This window comes from Lissotriton vulgaris, unplaced genomic scaffold (assembly GCF_964263255.1).
Source record: "Lissotriton vulgaris unplaced genomic scaffold, aLisVul1.2 SCAFFOLD_1744, whole genome shotgun sequence".
Lineage (NCBI taxonomy): Eukaryota > Metazoa > Chordata > Amphibia > Caudata > Salamandridae > Lissotriton > Lissotriton vulgaris.
The window spans coordinates 251,619-272,792 of NW_028251127.1; the positions used below are offsets into that span (position 1 = coordinate 251,619).

At 50.6% G+C, this 21,174-nt stretch overlaps 1 protein-coding gene across 1 annotated transcript in view; it reads left to right on the forward strand.

The window, feature by feature from the left end:
- The window catches only part of LOC147663018 (uncharacterized), a 49,409-nt gene that overhangs the window by 24,476 nt on the left and 3,759 nt on the right, over positions 1 to 21,174 (forward strand). The window lies entirely within an intron of this gene.

Below are 21,174 nucleotides of genomic sequence, written 5' to 3' on the forward strand. Positions count from 1 at the left end.
ATAAAACTGCAACACACACCCCAGGCACAAGGCGCGCCGAGAGATGGGTGCGTCCATCGCGCAATAATCAGGCCACACTGTTAAGCATAAAAGGCCATTTTATTAAGACCAGGCTGCACAAACATAAACACCAAAATACAAAAATCAACAACACTAAATCTCACCCCAACATCAACTCCATCTTCATACACTCCAACCTCTCCTTCCATTCCACTCCACGCCACATTCCGTTCTTCATCCCTTCCCTCCAATCTCTCTTCGCATCCTGACACCACTCTCATGCGACCATTATTCACTCCTCCCCCCCACGAAAGGTGGGTGCGTCCGCTAGTGACTCTCCCACCCCTCCCAAATACCGCCAACCAGGGAACCCCCTTTCGGGCGGTTACCTGCCCCCCCTCTCTCAGGGTTCTACTGTGCATCTTTCGCCACCGTCCCCTCAGGCATCCCTGCGGCACCTTATTGCCTCGTTCCACTCGTTCTACTGCTTGCTCACCACATCACGCACTTTCATCATATAATAGGCATTCCCAAGCGTCGAAAGATGCACTTCGTCATCCCTAAAGAGCAATCTATCCTCAAGCCGTATTCCGGGGTGGGCTATCACCCTCATCGCCCTGTTCAATTTCCTCCGAGCATTCTCGACTGCCCCATGCTTGTTTGCCCCTCTCCAAACTCTTCTGGGAATAAATTCAGTCCATGCAATGCAAGTCCCAGATCATTTCTGCTTCATCACTTCCAGATCCCTCTGCATCAGCTGCAAGAGCGCCAAACCCGACAGCTGAATCAAGTCATTTTCCTCCAAGTGAATGCTCAACAAATCTGGGCATTCTCTTTGAGGGACCATCTTCGCGAGCCAGTGCAATAGTGCCCCCCAACGCATCCCCCCTTTCCCCCACCAGTGCACCTCATGTTGATGTCCTTTGAGTCCCAGGTTACGGCCGTGCACCTGCTGCTCTGCGTATTTCGATGCCCAGTACACAAACGAATGCCCCACAATCCATGTGACCGTCTTGGCCCCCGTCCGCCCATGCAACCTACGAAAGAAAAATAGATTAATACACATCCGGGAATGCAGCCAACCTCAAACCCAAAAACCCCGGCCTCAGCCCAAAACCCTACTTCTGACATACCGCTCACAACCCTGGGACTTCCATCTACCAATCCGCCGCATTCTATCCCATGACGAACCCAACCTTGCCGCTGCCATCGCTGCCCCAATTCGAAAGGAATGGGTCCCAAAGCTTGCCGGATTCAAACCCAACCTACCCACAACCATGCGCAAAACCGCCAACAGCTGCGCAGCCGTAACCCTGGCCCCAGACGCATGAAAACAAATTTCACCCCCTGTTGCCCCTACTAGCTGCACAAAAGTCCTCCACTCAGTCACCAGGCACATACCCCCCATCCACTCTCACACAACCAGACCCACTTACCCCTCCTCAACTGATCAGTTTTGGACTGACCCAACCAAATCCCCAGACGCCCCATCTCCAATCTGACCTCCTCAAAACTCCTACCACTCTTGGACCTTGTCCCCAACAATTCCAAAACCCTGAATGCCCCTAAAAAACATCCACACCGTACACAGCCTAAACAGGCAAACTTCAAAGCTATCATTACAACACAACGGCAACTCTTCAACTAAACGGACCAACAATTCAAAAGTCACTGCTTCCCTCAATACCCCTCCCCCCTGTTCTCCCTACCCCAACTCCTGAGCATCCCACCAATGACCACCTTCTTCGTGGGGTCGAAGCCAAAAAACAAACTACCATTGAAAGACAACCCGCCAACTTTCCTGCAATGGTAGCAGCAGACAGCCCCCTGTCAATACAGTGTAGCACAAACTGTAACACCCCCTGCTCAATGACTGAACGAATTCCGCATGCCGCATCCTGGCGCCATCCCATAAATGAACCAAACTCTTCCCAGCCTGTACGTCTGCCTCGTTGAGTCCGCCACAGAGTTCTCCACCAAGTCCTAACGCTCTCACTCCCCCAAGGCCCAGACGCCGGCCGGCAGTCTGGTCTTGCACTGGCACGCTCCAGGCGCCAACCTCCGGAAATGCTGCCACTGCAAACAAGACAAAGCATCCGCAATGTCATTATTCGCTCCAGGGACATGCTTGGCTCGAAAAACACATTCAACCTCAGGCAGCGCAGCATGAACGCCCTCAACAGATGCAGCACTCTGAGGTCTCTCGCCCTCTGTCGGTTGACCAACTCGACCACTGTCATATTGTCCACATGAAACAACATCGATCTGTATTGGAATTCCGCCCCCCACACTTCCAGTGCCACCAAAAGGGGAAAAAATTGCAAAATTGCAATGCTCCTCCCTTGCTTCAACCACTGGGCCGGCCACTCCTCCGCACACCATCTGCCGTCCCAAAAGAGGCCAAAACCTACTCCCCTCGCTGCATCGGAGTAGATCTGAATCTGCCAGACAGTCCGCTCCTCAACGAAATCTAGAGACACCCCATTGAACTCAGAAAGGAACGTCCGCCATGTCCGTAGGTCAGCCCGCACCGCCTTGGTGATCCGGACCCTGTGGTGAGGTAATTTTGCCCCCGACATGGTCATGCCGAGCCGCCTGCAGAACGTCCGCCCCGCGCGCACTACCCAGCATGCAAAGTTCAAAAAACCCCAGCAGTTGCTGCACAGCCCGTTAGCTCAATCCTCTTCTCTCCAATTAACCACAACAGACATGCCCGGATTTCCTCCACCTTTGCCTGGGGGAGGCGAGCCCTCCACTGAACGGAACGGACTCCAGCTCAATCCCTAAGAATGTCAAGCATGAGCTAGGCCCAGCTGTTTTTTCCGGTGCCAAGGGCACTCCAAATGCCGTGCCCTCTCCTGGAACTGTGACAGAGCCCTGCCACAGTCCCCCAATTGAGCTCTACCGATGAACAGGAAATCATCCAAGTAGTGCGTCACGTCCTGATGCCTGCTACTCTGAGTAAAAGCCCACTGCAAGAATGTGCTGAAAACTATGAAAAGCGCACAGGAAATAGCACACCCCATGGGCAAGACCTCGTCTACATAGATGGCACCCGCAAACTGCATGTAAAATCCGCCGGACGAATCGGCAAAAGACGGAAGGCTGATTTAATATCGCATTTTACCATTTCCGCCCCTGGCCCGCTCACCCGCACTAGGCGAATGGCGTCCTCCAAAGACGCATAGAGCACCCGGGAGTCTACCTCCGCGATGAAGTCATTGACGGACTGACCTTCCGGCCAGGAAAGGTGATGTATCATACAAAATTCCCCTTCTTCCTTTTTTGGCACTACTCCCAACGGGGAAATGATCAGATGCTCAAGGGGCCACTCCACAAATGGACCTGCCACTCTACCCTCCAGCACCTCCTTCTACAACTTGGCCGCCATCACCCTAGGCAATTTATTTGCCGCCGTCCTGGCCATCCCTAACTGCCCCTGCCTGGTACCCCTACCCCCCACCGGTGCACCTTCGGCCCTACCAACTCTCTCCATGTCCGCCTGCTCTGCCCAAAACTCCTCCTCCGAGGTAGGTGTAGGAGGGCCCTCCATCTCCTCCTCCCAAACGACATTAGCCCTGATGGCCTCGAGTTCTGCCCACCGGGCATCCGCCTCCTGAACCAAGCGCCTCTGCTCCCTAATCTTAGACTCCAAATCCATGGCCTCCCATGTGCCCAAAAAAGGTGGGCAGTAGCCCTTGGGCCCTACACCCTGCATGGTCCTTCAAGGGGTGTCCACCGCAGTACTCCCTTCACCCCCAGGCCTGACCTCCTCCTAGCCCGCATTGGGGCACCTCCCCCCAGCCCCCTGGCTTACTGGGGTGCTGGACCGAAAACCCACCGAAAGATCCAGGGCCTCACCCTCCACACAGGCGGCCTCCTCGCCGTCGCTACCCACCTCCCGCTCTACCCCCTCGTGAACAGCCCCCCCAGGCACACGTCCTCCTGAAAGAACGGCCCCCTTCCTCCCACCGGCAGCCCCTGCCCTGCCACTCCCCCCGCCCGCTAACCCCCCCCATCCCACCCCCCCCCGGTGCCCGCCTCACTTTACCCTGATGCTGCCAACACAAGCCGCGGAGGCAGGCTCATGCGCCGGCCCCCGCGCGATGCTTCTCTTCTCCTGGCGTCCGCCCCCTACCCGGCGTGCCTCGACATGCCTGAGTCGGCTCCTCCAGGCAGGCAATTACAGCAGCGGCCACAGCAAATCCTCCCGCCTGGCCCTCCCCAGCACTCGCAAAGCCTCCCGCACCGCCTCCGCAGAAACGCCCGACATACTGCCACAAAACCTGTGAGTAAATTCACTAAAACCACCTAACAAAATCTGCACAAAACGACCCCCTTTGAAAACTATTCCCACCCAGCAATGCCAGAATGCAGGAAGAGGAAGTCGCCTTCCTCTCCTGCATTCTTATACCCACCCCCAAACCATACCCTTCGCCCCCCCGAGCCTGGCCCTTCCCTGTGCGAACGACCCCAGGGGAAGACTAGACTGCGTCTTTGCTTCCCCTTTGGCCCTCCAGTGTGTTTCATAAGGGGAAAATTCTAACAATCCGCAGTTAACTATAAGTTAGTTTATAACACAAATTTGTCACGTGAAACGCGGCACCTGATCTCTAATTACATTAATCGGACTCAAAATGCGTCTTTATTTGCGACATGATACACAACAGATAACATTCGTGCTGGAGTAAATGCGTGGGTGCAGGTCGTGACTCGGACCCTTCAGTAAAGTCTGCTCCACGAGAGAGCAAACACCTCCCGCCCACGGGCTCTCTGTTGTTTCTCTCCGACTGTAATTGGGCTTCATGTAAACATATCTTTATCTCGGTTTTTACAGAGGGCCCTCGAGAGCCACTGGCAATAAAACGGGACGGGTTTCAAGCGCAGGGCTCGGTGGCCGAGTAATTGAAAGCAGACCCCTCGGTGCACTGACATAGGAGTGAAACCCAAGCCCCTCTGCCAAGATCAACCCGCCCTCAGAACCGCACCGTGAAGCTGAGAGAGTCCATCTGTCCTCCCTCCATGGGTGCAGCAGTGCTGGGGCTGGGCCAGCGCTGTTGTGTGACCCTGGCGTAGCCCAGCGCCTTTGTGTGACCCTGTCCCTGCGACGTTGTGTGACCCTGTCCCTGTGCCGTTGTGTGACCCTGGCCCTGCGCCGTTGTGTGACCCTGGCCTAGCCCGACGCCGTTGTGTGACCCTGGCCTAGCTCTGCTCCGTTGTGTGACCCTGGCCTAGCCCTGCGCCGTTGTGTGACCCTAGCCCTGCGCCGTTGTGTGACCTATGCCTGGCCCTGCGCCGTTGTGTGACCTATGCCTGGGCCTACGCCGTTGTGTGACCTATGCCTGGCCCTGCACCGTTGTGTGACCCTGGCACTGCGCCGTTGTGTGACCCTGGCCCTGTGCCGTTGTGTGACCCTGGCCCTGCTCCGTTATGTGACCCTGGCCCTGCTCCGTTGTATGACCCTGGCCCTGCTCCGTTTTATGACCCTGGCCCTGCTCCGTTTTATGACCCTGGCCCTGCTCCGTTCTGTGACCCTGGCCCTGCTCCGTTGTGTGACCCTGGCCCTGCTCCGTTGTGTGACCCTGGCCCTGCTCCGTTGTGTGACCCTGGCCCTGCTCCGTTGTGTGACCCTGGCCCTGCGCTGTTATGTGACCCTGGCCCTGCGCCGTTGTGTGACCTTGGCCCTGCGCCGTTGTGTGACCCTGGCCTAGCCCTGCGCCGTTGTGTGACCCTGGCCTAGTCCTGCGCCGTTGTGTGACCCTGGCCTAGCCCTGCACCGTGTGTGACCCTGGCCCTGCGCCGTTGTGTGACTCTGGCCTGGCCCTGCACTGTTGTGTGACCCTGGCCCTGCGCCGTTGTGTGACCCTGGCCCTACGCCGTTGTGTGACCCTGGCCCTGCGCCGTTTTGTGACCCTGGCCCAGTGCCGTTGTGTGACCCTGGCCTAGCCCTGCGCCGTTGTGTGACCCGGGCCTGCCCTGCGCCGTTGTGTGACCCTGGCCTAGTCCTGCGCCGTTGTGTGACCCTGGCCTAGCCCTGCACCGTGTGTGACCCTGGCCCTGCGCCGTTGTGTGACTCTGGCCTGGCCCTGCACTGTTGTGTGACCCTGGCCCTGCGCCGTTGTGTGACTCTGGCCTGGCCCTGCACTGTTGTGTGACCCTGGCCCTGCGCCGTTGTGTGACCCTGGCCCTACGCCGTTGTGTGACCCTGGCCCTGCGCCGTTTTGTGACCCTGGCCCAGTGCCGTTGTGTGACCCTGGCCTAGCCCTGCGCCGTTTTGTGACCCGGGCCTGCCCTGCGCCTTTGTGTGACCCTTGCCCTGCGGCACTGTGTGACCCTGGCCTGGCCCTGCTCCTTTGTGTGACCCTGGCCCTGCGCCTTTGTGTGACCCTGGCCTGGCCCTGTGCCGTTGTGTGACCCTGGCCTGGCCCTGTGCCGTTGTGTGACCCTGGCCCTGCGCCGTTGTGTGACCCTGGCCCTGCGCCGTTGTGTGACCCTGGCCCTGCACTGTTGTGTGACCCTGGCCTTGCGCCGTTGTGTGACCCTGGCCTGGCCTTGTGCCGTTGTGTGACCTTGGCCCTGTGCCCTTGTGTGACCCTGGCCTGGCCCTGCGCCGTTTGTGTGACCCTGGCCCTGCGCCATTGTGTGACCCTGGCCCTGCGACGTTGTTTGACCCTGGCCTTGCGCTTTTGTGTGACCCTGGCCCAGCGCCGTTGTGTGACCCTGGCCTAGCCCTGCTCCGTTATGTGACCCTGGCCCAGCGCAGTTGTGTGACCCTGGCCTAGCCCAGCGCCATTGTGTGACCCTGGCCTAGCCCTGTGCCGTTGTGTGACCCGGGCCTGCCCTGCGATGTTGTGTGACCCGGGCCTAGCCCTGCGCCGTTGTGTGACCCTGGCCCAGCGCCGTTGTGTGACCCTGGCCTAGCCCTGCGCCGATGTGTGACCCTGGCCCTGCGCCATTGTGTGACCCTGACCTGGCCCTGCGGCACTGTGTGACCGAGGCCCTGCGCCGTTGTGTGACCTATGCCTTGCCCTGCGCTGTTGTGTGACCTATGCCTGGCCCTGTGCCGTTGTGTGACCTATGCCTGGCCCTGCGCCGTAAGCATTCCAAAACGCCTGGTAGTCTGTCCGGCCCTGGTGTGACCCTGCACCATTGTTTAACCTGAGCTGCAGCAGTTGTGCTCCCATATCCTCTTCCAGCCTCCCCATGCAATACCCCAGCCCCCAGTGGGCCCTGGGGTAGGTCTGCGCCGTTATGAGTTCTCGCCATTTTGTGCCCTGGACTGGGCCTACGACATAATTGCAACCTGTGCAGGGCTTGCACCAGTGTGTGAGCCTGGGCAAAGGCCCCTGCGCCCACTGGGGTTGGACCTAAGCCACTGGACCCCCAGCTACACCTCCGCAGACATGTGACCCTACCTGGGCTCGGAGGTCTGCGCCACTGTGTGACCCTGGTCTGGGCTTGTGCAGGAGCGCCTCTATTCAACAGTGCGTGGGTTTGCGCCGCTGTGTGATCGTGGGCTGGTCATGCGACTCTGCTCGACCCTGGGTGTGCTTGCGCCACAGTGTGATCCTGGGTTGGGCATGCAACATATCGTGACCCTGGACTGGAACTGCGTCACTGTGTGACCCTGGGCTCGGCTTGCGCCGCTGTATGACCCTATCTCTAGTTAAGTCTTCTGCAAGTCGCCAACTCTAACACCAGGCCTATTAGAAGAGATGGCGTGTGCCCAAGGAAAATATTGTATACGTCTCTGAACCAATTTAAAGTGGACACTCCGCAGTTTAGGTGCCCTATCAATTGTTGATTTTCATAATAAATCCATAATCTTATTTATTAGAGCACTAAAGGCAATAGGTTGAGTGAAGAATGCAAGACAAAAATGCAAAGGCTATTATAGAAGGATAATAGAGAACCAGCAGGGGCACTGATTGTTGAAAATATTAAATAGTTCCCAATGTTACGAATCCTGAGTGAAAAGTGCCGGTGTAAGCGAAAGTCTGAACCTCTCTCACACATGCACATACTCAAACATTCACATATGTCGGAGCAGCGGTGGACTAAACAAGTACTCCTTGCTTTACTCTGGCACCTGCATTTCCACCGCGCTTTCTACCTTTAGTAGGAGCCTCGAGGCGCTTTCTCTATTTGGCAGCCTTTTCATATCATGGGCGTTTACATCGACCGATTGTTCTTGGTTGTGTGTCTGTAATGGTAGGTGCTTTTTAATGCAGAAGTAAATTGAGTTCAACCCGATTCAAGAACGTTGTAATGTAATAGGAGTCTGCTCGGTGACAAGGTGCATTTGTTGCGATGCCACGACATCCTGGTCAGCGCCACCATTAAATGCGCGCCAAAAAAATGACCAGGTACTAACGGCAATATTGTTTTTCGAAAAGCGACAAATTTCTTGGGGAAAAACATCAAGACTTTTTGTATTATATTCACCTGAGTGTACGCATAAGTGCACGCATTCGCAGGTGTGTGTCAGCCTGTGAGCTCCTGTGCCGCAGGGAATACTCGCACATCGCACTCCATAATCCCACCTCTTGTAACACATGCTGTAGTGGCATTAACTTGCTTTACTCGCTGCAGAAATGTAACGCTCAATTGATTAGAAGTCTTGTAATGGTTGCAACATCGCGTCCGTTTCTTGGCCAACCATCACATCTGTTTGTACGTGCGTCATACTCATAGCAGTGCAACCAGGGGCACGTGGTCATGTGATCTATATGTGAGACTGATGTGCAGCACAGATCCAGCCATTGGGGGCACAGCGCAAGCCACAGCCCGGGCAGGAGTCCCAAACGTGAAGGCCCCATGCTCTTCTCTGTAACCAAGTGTGCAAATTGGACAAATGAGGCCTTTTGGGGTCTAATTGAGCATGAGAGAAGGAAATGTCACAGCTAATGAGGTCTGAGAGAGCTCGGGTTACAGCGAGGTAGCAGGCACGGATGGAAGTTTCTCTAAGCCCCGTCCTTTTGAGACTGGGGGGCGTGTTTTTCTGCTTACTTAAAAGGTTGCTTATCTTCTTTATGGGGCCATCTGGACCCATAAAGAAGATAAGGAACCTTTTACTTCAGCAGGAAAACACGCCCTCCAATCATTAAAAGGACGAAGCTTAGATAGAAAGAATTTAAAAGAAGAACGTCACTAGCACCTCTTCTCCAATGGTTGGCCACCGTTTAGGAGGCCAGCCAATGGAGAAGAGGGGCGGGGCTTAACCTCGCTAGAGACACTCACTCTATCCCATTAAGTCTCCCCAGCGAGACTGCGCATGTGTGCAGTCTTTCGCAGGCGGAGACCTAAAAACAACAGTTGATGGACACACTGCAGAACAATGTCATACATTCACCCCAGTTCAGAGATCTGGGCCTCAATCCATTGTTTTTTTGCTTGCTATTCCGGTTTGAGCACAGCCGTATGCAAATCAGTCTTGACCCTGTACCTCATGGAAACAGTCTAGCCCGAACTGCCAAGCCAGGTCTTCCCTGGACTAGAAACCAGCATCCTAGGACCGGTTTCGGGGTTTCACCCCTCTTCAGCCAGGATGGCTTGATTCCATTGGCATGGAGAGCATGGGACCCAAGCCTGGGCATACCCGTCCCACTCTGGGTGACAAATGCAAAAACAACAGTTGATGGACAGAATGCAGAACAATGTCATACATTCACCCCAGTACAGAGATCTGGATCGATTTGAAGACATTGTTGTCTGCAGTGTCTTTACTCATTCTCAACTTGCTTTAGAGTTGCTTATAGTGCTGCATCACCACCCTGAGTTCTTCTGTGTACCAGCTGGCTCGCTTTTGTGATCTTGATTTTTTGTTGTTGTTGGTATGCTTGAGGGGGTGCAGGTGGTGATCCATTCATTGAAGTTCTTGAAGTCTTCGTTTAGGTTGCTGGTATGCTTGAGGGGGTCCAGGGTGTTGGTGCAGGTGGTGATCCATTCATTGAAGTTCTTGATATCGTCGTTTAGGTTGCTGGTATGCTTGATGGGGGGCTAGGGTGTCGGTGTAGGTGGTGATCCATTCATTGAAGTTCTTGGTGTCTTCGTTTAGGTTGCTGGTATGCTTGAAGGGGGCCAGGTTGTTGGTGCAGGTGGTGTCCCATTTATTGAAGTTCTTGATGTCTTCAGTTAGGTTGCTGGTATGCTTGAGGGGGTGCAGGTGGTGATCCATAAATTGAAGTTCTTGATGTCTTCACTTACACTGCTGGAATGCTTGAGGGGGGGCAGGTTGTTGGTGCAGGTGGTGATCCATTCATTGAAGTTCGTGATGTCTTCTATTAGGCTGCTGGTATGCTTGAGGGGGCCAGGGTGTTGGTACAGGTGGTGATCCATTCATTGACGTTCTTGATGTCTTCCGTTAGTCTGCTGGTATGCTTGAAGGGGGCCAGGGTGTTGGTGCAGGTGGTGATCTATTCATTGAAGTTCTTGATGTCTTCCATTAGGCTGCTGGTATGTTCGAGGGGGGCCTGGTCGTTTTTTTGCTCACCATGCCATTACAGTTTGAGCCCAGCCATATGCAAATCGGTCCTGACCCTGTGCCTCATGGGAACAGACCAGCCCGAACTGCCAAGCCAGGTCCTTTCTGGACTGGAAATAAGCATCCTAGGACTGGTTTTGGGGTTTCACCCAGATCTCTTGACTGGGGGAGAATGTTTTGATTTGTTCTGTCCATCAATTGTGTGTCTTTTGATGTCAATATGTAGCAGGAAACGCTGTGGGAAGTACCAATAATGGACAAATTGCGCCTGGGCACATAGATAGTATAGTCGCATGTCCGGCGCTTCAAATCCTCCCCGATCGAATGGCAGTAAAAGCAAGTCCCAGCTGCATCTTGGTTTCTTACCGCCCCACACAAGGGTCAGTAGAGCCGTCTGAAGCATATTGAATAGTGCAATATTGAGCCTGATGGGGATAATCACAAACAAATAGAGGAGTTTGGGCAATATTGTCATTTTTGTGACCGCGATCCTGTCCGCCAGCGAAAGAGGCAGCCTAACCCATCGTGGTGTTTCCTCAGTGATTCGGGTAATGACTCGGCCATAATCCATTGAGAGTACCGATTCAGGATTTCTATGCAGCCATATCCCTAAATATTTCACCGGGTCAGTAGACCACGCCAGCTCTACCTCTTTGGTTTCCGCCGTCAGCGGAAAGACTGTTGATTTATCCCTGATCTGGAATATCTCTCAAATTGTACATATTCCCTCAGTAGTGCCAGGAGATTCGGCAGGTTCATGTTCATATAGCATCATATCATCTGCGTAGAGCGAGACCCCAAAAGGTCTCTGCCGGAATCGCAACGCTGCATGAGCATGTTTTTTACTCCTTTTACAAGCTAAGGGCTCAAATACAAGTGAAAAGATAATCGGCAACAAAGGGCATCCCTGCCTTGTGCCTCTCCTAATTGAGAATGCATTTGAGACCCAGCCATTCAGTCGTACTCGGGCTTCTGGCTCATTATATAATAATTTGACCCATTTAAAGAAAAACTGTGTCATACCCATTCTAAGTAAAAGAGTAAACATAGACTCCCACCGCAGGGATTAAATGCCTGTGCTGCATCTAGCATCCCAGGGCTTGAAAAAAATCCATCTCAAAGTAGTGCAACGCTGCAAAGATAGTACGCAGGTTGTGTGTCGTTGATCGCTTGGGGACTAACCCTAACTGGTCCGGGGGTATTAATTTGGGTACCAAAGGCTGAGAGAGGTCTATATGATTCGCACCTGTTTGCCACCATATCAGGTTTCAGCAACGTAACAATAAGGGCTTCCTTAAGAGAAGGGGGCAGTCTCCCAGTCTCGTACGCTTCCGCAAAGACATCCGATAATCTAGCTGCCAGTTCTTCTATATATGCCCTTTAGAACTCGCTTGGACACCATTTAAGGCCAGCTGACTTACATGTGGAGAGGGACATTTTTGCAGTTTTTACATCTTCCACCACAAAAAAGGGTTGCATAAGGTACCCCCTCTGGCCTTCTGAGAGCCACCCAAGTGCAACATCATCAAGGCATGCTCATATATCATCTTCAGACACCTGTGCCTTGTCACCATACGGTTCAGCGTAAAAGTCTAGCACCATCCTGCTAATCTCTGGTGTAGTGAGTTGCGCCACCCCATCCCTGTCTAGCATTTCAGTGATGTTTTCCTGGCTCCTTGACATATATCTTGTGGGCCAACAAACGTCTAGATCTCTGCACCAATTCTTGTTTGGTTGTGCTAGTCACAAGGTCCCTTATTTTGGCAAGAATTTCTGATTCAGGGTTCTGCTCGTACTCCCGTTCCAATGCTGAGATCTCTGTCGCCAGCTTGCTGATGCTGCGCCTTAAGGCCTTCAAGACACTGGTCAGTGCACTTATGCTTTCTCCCCGTTGCGTAACTTTGAATGCCTCCCATAACAGCCCAGCACTATCTACTGAGCCCTCATTTTCTATGTGGTAGTTTCTTATTGCATTTCCCATAGTGCTCTTAATGACAGGGTCTGCCAGGGAAGCCTGCTGTAATCTCCACATAAAAGGTGGTCACGCACAATCTGGGATTCGTAGCTGAAGGAGAACTGGCGAATGATCCGAAAGTGTCTTGGCCAAGTGACCTACATGAACTTCCCAAGTGCATGTCATCTCATTTGCAAGCCAATAGTCCAATCTGGACCACGATCCATGCACTGAGGAAATAAAGGTGGTTTCCCATGACCCTGGATGTCAGTCTCCATACATCCCAAATGTCCCCTGCTTCCATCAATCCTAGCAGTGTGTCTGATGCCTGCTTGCCTCTTGCTGCTGCACTATCTGACCTGTCCTTGTACATATCTAAATAGATGTTAAAATCCCCACAACCCTTCAATATCACCACAGGAGGATACATGGAGATTCGACGCCAAACGTCAGTGAAAAAAGCAGGGTCTTCTTGATTGGAGCCGTATATGTTTACCAACAGTACCATCGCACCTCCTATCTTACCCAGGATAATCACTACACTGCCCTGCTCATCCGTCTCTGAGCTGATCATAGTAAATGGCACACCTTTTTTTGACAAGAATCATCACACCCCTGGAGTAGGAGAAGTAGGATGCAGCTACACCCCTGCCCAGCTTGCTCCCACATTCTTCTCCACAATCTTAGTTAGGTGGGTTTCCTGTAGGTAAGCAACCTGGACATCAAACCAGTCCAGATACGCTAAAACTGAGCAGATTTTCTTGGGGCTGTTTAAACCGTAGACATTCCAGGTAAGGAATTTAATTTCACTACCCATACTTGCGGCACATCATGACAACATTTACATGGTAAAGGCCCTTCAAAGTAAGTGAGCTGCAGTGTTACTGAGGCTATGCCTTTGCACAGGTTCAAGCGTCCCAACCCCTTCCCACCCAACCATCCCCCACCCACTGCAACACCCTCAACTTGCTAAAGCCATCCCTATTTAGAGTAAACAACCCCTCCCAAACATAGAAAAACAATCGAGTCATATGGTGTACTTCCATGAGGGGAGCGCCAGAGTGCTACTAGCCTCCCACAGAAGTAGGCGGTGGCTGATCAGATCTACTACCAATGCAATAATATCACAAACGTATTCATGTGTTTTGAGACATCTAGCTAGTTTTTTCATTCCACTTGCAATCAAACATCCTAGAGCTGCAGCGGGAAAAGACTACACATTTTTCAACCATCCAAACTTATGCCCTCTTATAAGTATTGGTCACAGCTCATATCAGGCCTAATCGCAGACGTTGCAAGTCCTCTTTGGCTGGATCATTGGAGGGTTCACACCTTCTACTTTTCAGCTTTTTTACGTGTTCGAGCACTGCCTTTGAGTTGGTGTAGATTTTAAAGTTTCCCTCCTGGCCGAGTTTCAGACCGGCCGGGTACAGCATGGCGAATGGAATGCACTCTGATTGCAATAGCTTCTTCACTGTACCAAATTGCCTACGGACTGCAACTGTAAAGTCTGGGAAGAATACAAGTATGTTCCCCATAACTTCAATTATGCCTTTTTCTCTTGCCATTCGCAATATGGCATCTCGGTCCCTATAATTTAGGAGACTGGCAATGATGGGGCGGGGCATCGCCCCAGGAACTGGTCTTGGAGCCGAGGAGCGATGAGCGTGCTCAACGATCAACATCGGAGATTCTTGAATTTCGATCTTGTGAAGGCACCTGATGAGGATGGGATGTGGAACCATGTGACACACCGCCAAGAGGTTCAATAGGATGACAGCCTTACTCTTTCCTCTGTCAAGGATCATGCGCATGGCGTAGGTAGGTTCAATGAGCTCTGTTTCCATACTCGGGTTAGGTCTGCATCGAGATTGGATGGCCTTGAGGAACTGGTGGTTGATGAGGTAGCTGATCAGACACTTCTTGATGGTTTTCTCTAGGACTTTTGCCATATATGGTTGGAGAGTGATTAGTCAGTAGCTGGAGAGTTTGGTGAGATCCTCCGCTGGTTTCCTCTGCAGGGCTGTGACAGCTGCCTGCTTCTAGGTTTCTGGGAAGAGGGCCGCATTGATGGAGTCATACAGGATGGGAGTGAGGACTTCACTGATGGTGGTTAGACCTTTGTTAAAAATTGTGGTGGGGGCATGGGTCTCATGGGGCTCCACAGTGGATGGTCTTCATGGTTGCGGCAGTCTCGTTTGCAGTGATGCTGTTCCACATGGTCAAGGTCCATTCTTTAGCTGAGATTGTAAGACTGGCTGCGAGGTTGCTGGAGTCAGGTTGAAGTTGCGTACGTGGATATAATCTTCCTCCAAAAGAAGTTAGAGATTGTTGCAATGGGTTTTGTAAGGGGGTGTTGCTGCTGGTGGCTACAGCACTGTAAATTCTCAGATTATGGAGAAGATTTATTTGGTGCTGGTGTTGCTGCCTTCGATGCGGTTGATATTGGCTGTTCACTTGGCATTTCAGACATGCTGGTGGACACATGTCAGGGCAGATTTGAAGACGTTGTTGTCTGCAGTGTCTTTAATCATTCTCAACTTGCTTTAGAGTTGCTTTTAGTGCTGCATCACCACCAGGAGTTCTTCTGTGTACCAGCTGGCTTGCTTTTGTGACCTTAATTTTGTTATTGTTGCTATGCTTGAGAGGGTGCAGGTGGTGATCCATTCATTGACGTTCTTGATGTCTTCCGTTAGGTTTCTGCGGATATGCTTGAGGGGTCCAGGTTGTTGGTGCAGGTGGTGATCCAGTCATTGAACTTCTTGATGTCTTCCATTAGGTTGCTGGTGTGCTGGAGGTGACTTGTGTTGGGGACAGAAGCCTAGTCCTTCTCTGAGATGTTCTTCCAGCAGCGGCCGCCTGCCCAGAGGTGGTGGCTCACCTGTGATTCAGGATGGTGAGCTTGAAACTTAAAAGGGTGTTGTCAGTTCAGGTGATAGGCGTTGATTTGTAGATTGATGCTGTTTAGTGTGGAGAAGAGAGGGTCCAGGAAGTGTTCAGCTGTGTGGGTGGGTCTGGTGATGTGCTGAGTAAGGTCGGGGTTCCCAAGGCATTTGAGGAGGGTATTTGAATTGGAATCCTTACGGTCCTCTAGATGAAAGTGCAGTTCTCCATGGAGGTTGAAAGTGCTGGAGTCAATGATAATCTCAAGTCTAGATTCGTTCTAATGTCCATTCTTTCTGTTACACAGACCTATATCTCTATATTATCAAAGTCAAGAGAAGCCTTTTGCAATCTTTCTTCTGCATTTTTCTTAGGGACTACTGGCTTCTGATAAATCACTTTGTCGTTAACCTGAAAAGACATAGGTTGGCTAGTTCACTTTAATGCTTCCAAATATTTTGAGGATACCCAGTGCTGAATGCTTCAATCTCTGACCCAATTAGAAGCTCATTTAGTTTGTGAACATCTGAGGGGAAAAGACATTTTTTTCTTCATTTCCCCACATGCGACTCGGTCCTTGTGAAGGTCACCTTCTTCAGATGTGAACTTGTTGCATCCTCTCTGGTTGTTTACTTGATGTCAAGAATACTACGTGAAATACACATCCAGGCTCCTGTGATACCAGACTCTTTACCAACAGCCAAAGTATACCCCAGTCAGACTCAGGACTAGTGAGCGCCAGGTTTCTGCAGGACTCGTACTTCAAGATTTCGAACATTTGCAGAGATTCTGTCACAAAGACAATCTCAGCCTAATCTTATGACAAAAACATCAAGCTTGATCTGTTTGTCCAAGCAGCCGTAGATGTATCCATGAGAAGGCTTCTGGTCATGGTACTTAACCAGGGTCAATCACATCATTGCACCTTGCTTCTCGCTCAACCCCTCATTGGCCATGGTAGACGTGACATTAATTTCTACCTCATCTCGGGCAATGGGCACTCCAGGTTATTCCCACTGGATAGGCAGCCTGTGCCAACTGGCACTAGAGAGAATCTCCTCATGCTCAGGTGCAAATTGTAATATATTTACTTTAACGAACCAAAGAGTATTTATAGCACATACAAAGAAATGAACACACCAACAAGAGAAATAGATTCAATCATATATTGTAAACGGTATTGAATACCGCTGGCTGTCACAAATACAAATTAAATACAATGAGTGACCGTGGGGAGAGAGTGACAAATAGTGAATAGTGAAGTGAACAGTACACTTTATTCCTGACAAATACATGGTGACATAAAAAAGGAAGAAAAAAGTGTTCGCTTTATTACATACATCTTGAAGGGTTTCCTTTGTTATGTACTTCCTGAAGAGTTACTGTTGTTATACACTTCGTAAAACTGAAGTGACAGCAGCATCTCCTGATCATCTCTTTTTCTGCAATGTCTTCTTGTGTAAATGAAATCTTGACCATGTGTGTCTTTCTAAAGCTCTCTCAAGCCGCCTGACAATCACCTCTTAGTCAATCCCCCCAAATCCACAACCCCATCCAACCCCTCAACTACTTCTCCTGCTCCTCCTGACTCACCGACTTTCCCTTTATCATCCCCATTGCTTTTGTCTCTCCCTTCTCTAACCTCCTACTTACCACTCACTCACACTCTCCCTCATCCCTTGATGAGCCCCTTTACCTCGCCCACCGCTCTAATATCCCCCTCACATCCCCACCCACTCCACCTCCTCTTCCACCTCACTCTTTTATTTGTCCTCCTAATCTGAATATACCCCCTACCTATTTCTATAATTTCCCCCCTAACCCCCCCAGGATTTCCCCCCTTTCCGCCCCATGCTATCCCCCACCTTGATAAACCGTATTCTTCCAATCTCTTTACTTTAACTGATACACTCTACGCCTCAATTCCCTCCCAATCACTCCGTAAAGTTGAACTTCTTCTTTCATCACTTGCATTAGAATTCTCCTCACTCAGAAGTGATATCTCTCTCCTCCTCAAAATCCATCCGTCCAATCCAGATCACACTTTACGTCATCGGATTGCGCTGCACTGTCACACGGTGATAATAAAGGCAAGCCGAACACTAACGGACCTCCCACTGTAGCTTCCTCCACCGACACCCCTCTCCTCCCCTTTAAACCCACAGCACGAGCTAAACATAATGACCACTCTCTTAGCACCACAACGGGCAACCTTAATTCATCATCTCCGTCTCACCGAGACACTAGCTTCTTAATCTCAGGAACCAACTCTTCTAATAACCCCCCTAACCCCCCTCTCCTTTCTCGCTCACTATCCCCGTTCCTTCTACAATACCTGTTCTCTAAAACTCGACTCCCCCTGCACCCGGCATCTCCTAGACCTCCCCAAATTCTTAGACCTATCCCACACGGTCCCACTACCCCACCTCATGTCTCCCCTCCCCTCCGATGCATGTTGATAAATTGTAGATCTGCCTCCTGCCACGCTACTGAGATTGCTGAAACCATCCTCAGTGAAAATATTGGCATCGCATTCCTTACTGAGACCTGGCTAACCGCCCACTCTACCCCTATCCTCGACCTGCTTGTCCCTCCAGGCTTCTCTATTATCAGACAAGATAGAAAAGAACAATTAGGTGGAGGACTTGCTTTGATCTTCAATGACAAATTCAACATATCACCCGTCCTGCTCCAAGACCCTTCATCCTTTGAATACCTTTGTGCTGACCTCTCTTTTCCCGGCTTGCCCTCCACTCGACTTCACACCATCTACCACCCCCCGGGAAACTGCCTACCGTTCGCCGAAGAGATGACTGACCTTATTATTCAAGCTTCGATTTCCCACTCCAAGAATCTCTTCCTGGGTGACTACAACATCCACTGGAACAAAAATGATGATCCTGCGGTCACCCTTTTCAATCAAACCCTAGACATCACTGACCTGACACAAATCTGCCTGGCCCCTACTCATATAAAAGGCGCCACCCTTGATGCTATCCCCACTAACAAAGATTTGGCCACTCTCTCTAGTATACTTCGTGTAGATTGGTCTGATCACCACCTTATCCTCTTCACCTTGAAATGCCCCTCTAATCCTCTCCCGTATCAGTAATCCTCCCACTAAATCCACTCGTAGCCTTCACATCATCCCACCTGGTGAACTCGAATCCACAATTAAAGCTCGCTTACACCCCCCCCCCTCTCTTAGCACCAATGATCTCACTGACCATTACAATAATTCCGTTCTTGAGGCCCTTGACCTTATTGCCCCCATTAAACTAAAAAACAAAATATCATCCCCTCCAAATCCTGGTTCAATGCCGACCTCAATAACGAAAGACGAACCCTCAGACAATCTGAATGTACTTGGAGAAGCCATCCCTCCGCTGAAAATCTGGCTCTTCTTAGAACAAACAGAGCCCAATACAAAAAGCATATCTTCAATGAGAAAGCCACCTTTCTCCGGTCTCAACTTGACCAGGCTAGAAACCACCCCAGAGAATTGTTTAACATTGTTAAAAAACAAACTTCCTCTGGCCCTCCTAAACTTGCAGCCTCTGTGGAAAGATGCGAAGAAATAGCTAGTTTCTTCTCTACTAAAGTTAACACCATTGAACTATCCTTCTCTTTCCCTCCTCTCCCTCCTCATCCTCCCTCCACCCACTTCACCACCCCTACTATTCCCAACTCACCATCTTCCTCCGCCCCCCTCCTCCTTCCCGACAACCGCCCATCCTACTCTCCCTCCCTAGTACTGATAGCTCTCTTTTTCCCCCGCACTCCAACACCTTGACCCTGCACACCCCCTCCTTTCCAGCACCCAACCTGCATCTTCACCGACGAATTCCCTTCCCAAAAACAAGGCTTCATGGAGCGTTTTTAAACCAATTTCGGAAACCAATATCATCAACATCATCTCCAAACTTAAACCGTCTTCACATTCCAACGACCCCCTCCCTGCCCATGTAGTTCAAGAGCTCAAGCATATTATTGCCCCTATTTGGTCCGACATCATCAACTCCTCACTCTCTTCCGGTTGCGTTCCTGCCTTCCTTCAGCTAGGCCAAATATCCCCATTCTTAAAAAACCTCACTGCCGACCACAATGATCTGAATAATCTGCGCCCCATCTCCAACCTTCCTTTCCTCTCTAAAGCCCTTGAAAAATGTGTCCTTTCCCAGATAGATAATCATATCTCCTCTTTCAATCTACTCGACAATCTGGATTTAGGAAGGGATGCAGCACAGAAACAGCGATGCTCAATATTACTGATGACATTCATCGCTCTCTTGACAAAGGCGAATCCTCTTTACTTATCCTCCTTGATCTCTCGGCCGCCTTTGATACGGTACATCATCCCACCCTGCTGACCACCCTTAAAGAGTGATTTGGTTTTGAAGGCAATGTACTCAAATGGTTCACATCCTTCCTCCAGAACAGATCTCAACAAATTAAGCTCAATCATTGTCTATCCAAACCCAAACCTATCACTCTCTGGGTACCCCAAGGGTCTATCCTCTCTCCACCCCTTTTCAACCTCTTCATGGAACCCCTCACTATCCTTCTCAAACAAGCCAAAATCAGCTACCACCTCTATGCCGACGACACACAACTTTACTACAAGATTAAATCCCACAATGACATCCTTCTCCTCAATGACACTCTACTGAAAGTTCAAGCCTGGTTCCACCTTACTCATCTTAAACTGAATCAAAAAAAAAACGAAATCATTCTTTTCACCTCTAAACAAAATCCCCTCCCCATTCAAATCTGGATTAAGGACATCTATGCCCTTAATTGCTCCCTCTCCACCTCTAATTCTATCAAATCCCTGGGTATCAGTATTGATCAGAACCTTTCCCTCATCCCCCACATCAAAAATACAGCTAAAAGTGCTCTCTTCACCCTGCACCATCTCAAAAAAATTAAACCTTTCATTCCTGCCCATGATTTCAAAATCGTTGTTCAATCTCTTGTCCTATCCAAGATTGACTACGGGAATGCTACTCTGGCTGGCACACCCAAAGCCCACCTGGCACCGATTAAAGCTGTCCTCAACACAGCAGCTAGACTGATCGCTGAGTGGAGAAAATTTGACCACATCTCTCCTGCCCTCAAAAATCTTAACTGGCTTCCAATTGAAGGCCGCTCCACATACAAGATAGCCTTTATTACACACAAAGCACTTCACCAAGACACCCCCTCCTACCTTTCAAGTAAACTACATAAAGCAGGCTGCACCAGATCCTTGAGAAGTACTAACTAACTTGTCCTTATCCCTCCTAAACTCAAATATAAAAAGACCCAATCTTGTGCATTCTCCGGCAATGCCCCTACGATCTGGAACTCTCTTCCCAAAGACCTTTGCTGCAACCCCTCCTACCATCTCTTCAAAGAGAGACTCAAATTACTTCTCCTCAATAAACACTGGGGACCCTAATTTTTATCTATCCTGAATCCTACTAAGTACCCTTCTATCTCTAAGCGCTCTTACCCTACCGCTTTTCCCCCTCCTTAATTATGCTCTACCCTCCAAATTCCTCCTCTACTCCCCTCCCATGACCCCTTCACTTACCCAACTCCCTTTCTTCTTTCTCTCATTCTTCTTCTATTGTTTCTTGTAATCTTCCTTTAAACTAAAACACTGTAGTCTGTATCAATTATATTCCTGTTAATGTTACTATGTTATCTTCTTTTAACTATGTAAAGCGCCCTGATACTCTCGGGTCCAGCAGCGCTATATAAAACCTTTTAAATAAATAATTAAATAAAAATACCTCTAGCGAATGGGTGCTCCGTGAGTGTCCTTTCTTTACTAAGTTATCACCTCCTTTTCTGAATTAAGATGTGGCAT